Genomic DNA, 6000 nt, shown 5'->3' with positions numbered 1-6000 from the left:
CCTGCGACAGGTCTGGAGCACTCATAAATTGTGTTTGTACCTAAGAGAAAATTAAAAATACAGTAAAGTTGGTATGTGCAGCAAGTTCTCCGAAATCACTCGTACAAGCCACTGAAGAACAAATATGTTCATACGAGTGGTTGTTGCATGAGGCCCAAGAGTAGATTATGTCATGCAACCTTTTCTAACTCTGCTTTAAGCCCCCACCTAGGCATGTCTTTGCAAAGATCACATTTTTGACAAGCTTCCCCTAAATATTTCATTCAAATAATGTTTAAATATAGAGCAGACACATTCGGTTGTTCAGGATATCTATATATAAAGAACATTGTAAAAATGACACTGTGGTATAGCTCAGTTAATGATGGCATAGCTAATTGATTTAAGAGCAATGGATCAATGGTGTGGCTCTTCCACAGGAGAACAGCTTGAATAGTAAGACGTTTGTCCCCAAGGTCATATTCTGTTACAGTAATATTGACCTTCCCGTTCCATCCTGAAATACTGCCCAATTCACATCCTGTTGTTATCGTACAGCTATTTAGATATCTGTCTTCTCTTTCATCCATTACATCCTCTCTGGGATGGCCTCTGTTGCAGGTTATCAAAGACTAACACTGAATCTAAAATAACAGATCCAGGTATTATATGTTGGGAAAGAAATAATAAAAATTATCATTATGCACACATGTACACAAATTATAACAATAAATGTGTTAAACATGTTTTTTCGTTCTTTTTCTTTTAACATTTTAATTAACACTAACATTATTTAATTGACATGCTTTTGCAAAATGAAATGTTCTAGCATTTATAATTAAGGAACTGTTGCATTCTGTAATCAACCAGTTAATTTATATGTACATATGATAAAGAATATGACAAATACCCTGGAACATCTTTGTAAGTAATCTCAAAAAAGCTTTGCAAAGTAAATAAACCCAGAGACTGCATCCAGTTTTAATAGAAACACCAAAAGTGAAAAATGTACTAGTAACAGGGAACAAAACAGGTGAATAGGAATGGTTTAAAAGGTGGCATTTAGTGAAAGGTCCTCTTAGCTCAAGTGTCTTACACACCAGACATTTGATATTTATGAATTGATTCAGCAGTGCCAGTCAGTTCTGCACTTGGCCAGGGGCACTAATCCATGCGATGGAATTCACATGTCTACTTCATATTAAGTTTTCTGTGTTGCTTATTGACCTTTTCATCTAACATTTTCCCTCACTGGTGTGTGCTGGCTCCTTCACAAAAGCTGTCTAGAGCCATTATTTAGCTGCTCTCTATTCCTCTTCCGATGGGAAACACTTAACAGACGGCTCCTGTTTGACGTGACTGCTGAAGGGTGTGAATGTGAATGGAAACCGGCAGTGGTGTTCCTGTGACTGTTAATTGCTTCTGTTAATGTCTTAATTGTATACTCAGATCTACTTTTTGTAATAAACTTTGTCAAATGTACTCAAAAGCATACAATATACAAACATCTTTCAGTACTGTCTGGCTGCATGTTTATATAGAGCATCACAAAAGGGCTTATTACAATGGCACAGTAATAGTGCTATGCATTGTTATTTATGCACCTGACATTGTCTCCAACTATTGCGTGTGCCATCATTTCTTCTTCTGTTTGATGATAAGTGATTCACTTAAACACACACTCATAGAAATAGTACCTGCTGTGTTTCTGTGTTTGTTTTTTTTTGTTTTGTTGTCAAATCAAAGTTGTCATGCATGACTGTTCCTCTTGTAAGACAGACATTTATAATTCCGACCTCAACATCTCTTATGTCTCTTTTCCACAACAAACACACACACATTCACTCAGTCATACACACACAGGCATTTGCCTGCTTTCTTCAACACTGCAACAAATGAAAGGTGAACCCTTGTCCTTTAACTAGAATATGATGAATACCTTCTCTTCTTAGTATTGAAAAGATCCATTTGCCCTTTTAGCCGGCTCAATACAGAACAGTACTTGATTAAATCCCATTAGCACAGTTATGTGAATCAAGGACCTTTTTAAAAATGCACAAATATGAATTTTCTATGTGGTGTTACTCTGAAATCTCTAACTCAATTTGCCTATGACCAAACAGCTAAATGAATAGATGACTAAAGTATCCATCGGAACTGTGTGGACATTTTCTTCCCCTTATATATCAAACTAGTAAACATCTATGATGTTGTCACAATATGTATCACTTTTGTTTGTATTGCATACATCTGTTGGGGATTGATGCATATTGTCAAATGTAAAGTGTGTCATGTAGCCATTAAAAAAAAAAATTCTGTCAGCCCTGTCGCCAGAAAAATATGTTGGCATGGTATGTGTACAAGTGCGGATTAACCACCTGGCCTCCAGCCGCTGGAAGGCCTCCGGCCTCCCGCCTTTAGGGGGCCTCTTGCAACTGTCTGTGGCCTCATCCTGTCTTTGCCTTTGTGTGTGTGTGTGTGTGTGTGTGTGTGTGTGTGTAGTGGAGCAGCAAAGAGAAAGGAAAAAAAAAAAAACATAGCAGAGACAATGACCTAAAAAGTTGACTGACTTGAAGAAGAAGCCTGGTGACAAGGGGTTATACAGAATTTCTTCTGGTCAGGTTAAGTTGAGACACCTAGGCCTCAGGTCACAGGGTCAACAACTGTAAAGAAGCAGTAGAGCCAACTTGTCACATACAGAGACAATTCATCAGTTGCCCTGATAAAGAAATGTGTTCTTCCTCCCTTTCAGGGAGTACAAGGTCAAGGGAAGTAGCATGCCTGCACATCCACCTTGTGAAGGCCAATACACATATACAGGCACACAAAGCTACTGAAGGACCATCTTGCAACTTCAGAGTTATGATGACACTGGCAACAGGCACTTCATTGTGTTGAGCCTGTAAATGTTCAATCTTGACTCTCCTTGATCAAGCTCATTAAATACTTCTGCATAAGTCATCAAGTCTAACGGACCTTTATTATCTCCAAGTTCATCAGCTCTACGATTTTCCACAAGAAGGAGGTTGATGCTAACAATACAGACTGATAAGCTCACATTGTTGTTCTAAGTGTCTGAAAACATTACGGAAAGGATCCCTACAGAGATAAACCTTCTTGTTAAAATGTAAGATTGCTTTTATTTAACCAGAAAAAGCTGTTAAATCGCCGCATTGTGAAAGCCACAAGATTCCAATGAAAAAACAGTCATGTCATGGACTATCCTAATTTAAGGTAAACATTGTTGTCTCTGTGACATTGATTGTTTTTGCAAAACATTAGACTTTTGTATCATTGCATCTGTGTGATAGGAAATAAAGGTGACATATAGGCTATTATTATTTAATTTTGTTTTTTTACTCCAATGTGAAACCATCTATGTCATATATACGCTCAGAGCAACTGCTCCAAAAGCCAAGTGACGTAGCATAACACGATTTATGTAACGTTAGTGTCCTGTTTGAAAGGAAAACTCGAGTAAAAAAATCATACTTATTTTAACCTAAACTACGATGTTTTTCCACGATCTAACCAAATAGTTATTTTGCCTATACCTACCCAAGTAGATTTTGGTTTGACTTCACATATTTAAGCACATGTTTAAATTAGCTATCCTGGAGCATCACCACACAGTGCTTCAAAAAGTGATACCAAGGGGTCCTGACAAAGTCTCCCAAAGGTCCCAATATGTACTTGACGCTGTTTTTACCTACCACACATTTGACCATAACATTATTATTTCACACTTTGTCACAGTTGTTTGATCTGTAAAATTCAAAGAGACTATGATTAAAGGTGATTGACACGCGGAAAGGCTAGTATTTATTTAAGGGTATGGGCCTTATTGAAACTCTTGCTATAACCCAGAGGTCATATGGATTTATTTTACATTCTTTCCCCATATGTTATCAATATTAACCTGCTGTTCCTGTGGTGGATATTTTTTCATCTTCTTCCCTATTGTGTGTGTGTGTGTGTGTGTGTGTGTGTGTGTGTGTGTGTGTGTGATGGGCTGCAAGTGAGTTGACTGAGTGTGTAGGTTGCAGAGCTGTGATTGGTCCTGGTCTCCAAGAAGGTGGCTTAGGGCTAGCTTTTCCCAGCTCCTGCAGGCTCTCCACTCTCCAGTTTCACACAGGCTGCCAGCAAGAGAACCTGATGAACAATGTGTGAGATATGTTGTTTGAAATAGCAGCCCGGTTTGGTAGGGTTGGGTAGCATTTTTGTTAACCTTCTTTTGTCATGTTTTTGGGTGAGGAGTTAGGTTAGTCATTTGTCCTTGGTTTTCTCTTATTCTAGAGTAGGTACAGTTAGGTGGATCATCTTTAGTTCATTTTTGTTAACTGTAGCTCATCCTTGTTGAGGTTCTTGGAAGCTGGGAAGAGGGGAATCTTTCCTATCATGTTTTCCTTAGGCTGGGTCATAAAATTTACCAATAGGCCAAATGAGACAGCACAGTTAAAAACATCTCCAATCCTTGAAATGGTGTTTTTAAGATAGAAGCTCTGCTCTCTTTTTAATTAATATCTGCCCTGAGGCGCTAGATACAAACAGAATAAGCCCTGGTGCATGCCAATGGTCTGCAAATCCAATATGGGGTAAAACATTCCCTCTGGTGTCGAAATGAAAATTAATTTTAAGGAATCCACTTCAAATAATAAATTATTCCACAAATAATTGATCTTGATATATTTTTATTTTTGTATGTTAACTTGATTTATTAAATTTTTTAAAGTTTCCTAACACTGCATCTCTTCAGCTCCAGGATTTATGTAAATACAGTTAGTATATACATACACATGTATGTGCATTGTGATGGGGTTAGAAAGTGTGGTGTGTGATGCTGCAGCTTGGAGCTCAAGACAAATGTCTCTGTCGGACACTAAAGTTTATCTATATTGGATATATCTATAGTCCTAAATGAGAATTTAGAAGGACTGCAGTCTGGGAGATTACTAGGTTTTATCCTTAGACAGCATTATGCTGATTGATGTGTGGAGTCACAAGAGCATATAACCATATGCACTTCTGCAATCAAACAGTGATGATGGAATAGCTTCCTGAGATAAATGTAATGGTGTTTCATTAGATTCCATGGTCTGTCTTTTTGGATTGGAAAACACTGAAAAAGTACATTTAAACATAATATACTAAAATACTAAGCACCAGTCAGCTCCAAAAAGTTTACTGTTCTTCTTGGGAAACTGAACCGCACAAGGGAGGTCACATCTGCCACTGTATGTTCCACTCGGAGCATCTCACACCTAACCATTAATTCTGAATTAAGCAAACTAGATTTCACTCAGTAAATTGGTAGCATACAATAATATCTCTAACCACAGGCCAGTGTTGAAGAGACTTCAAATTGGCCTCTGAATGCAAATCAAGCTGAAGGGTTGAGTGCAACATCTTATCTGGGAAAGCATTAGTACACATAATTTCAAGCACCAATTTGTTTGCCCCAGAGCAATTAGAAAAAAAAAAACCCAGTATGAGCAGTAATCTTTTGTGTGGCGAAAATGTGAACTAATATAATGAATGGAGAATAATCTGCCCTAAGCAACATTTTAAGTGTGTGTGCTTGGGTACGGGGTGCATGCATATGTGCATTTAAAAGTGAAAAAGTAAGTTTTTATCACATCCAAAGTAAGCCGTGAAAAGTAAACACCACATCCTTTTTAGTCCAGTCATTTTATGAAAAAAGGTTGAACAATTGCAACAGAAGCAAACTCAACTGATTTTGTATCCTAAATATGTCCTGATTCGCCTACTCATTATTTTAATGCACATACATAATTAGATTATGCCCCGTTTGCCCATGTTAACAAACATTTTCAAAAACTTGTAATTCATTTCTTGTTTGCCTGATTTGGTAATCAACTCAGTAATTTTCATGGTGATATCTGAAGGTTTTTTCCCCAATTCGCTTGAGAAAAATAATGAATAGGCGAATGAATAGGGTATCTCTGGGACTTTTTCCGAAACTTTCCCCTATTGGGGTTCTTCAGGTTTTTTTTTTCCCTT

This window comes from Echiichthys vipera (genome assembly GCF_963691815.1).
Source record: "Echiichthys vipera genome assembly, chromosome: 1".
NCBI classification, from domain to species: Eukaryota; Metazoa; Chordata; class Actinopteri; order Perciformes; family Trachinidae; genus Echiichthys; species Echiichthys vipera.
This window is presented reverse-complemented; position numbering follows the sequence as displayed.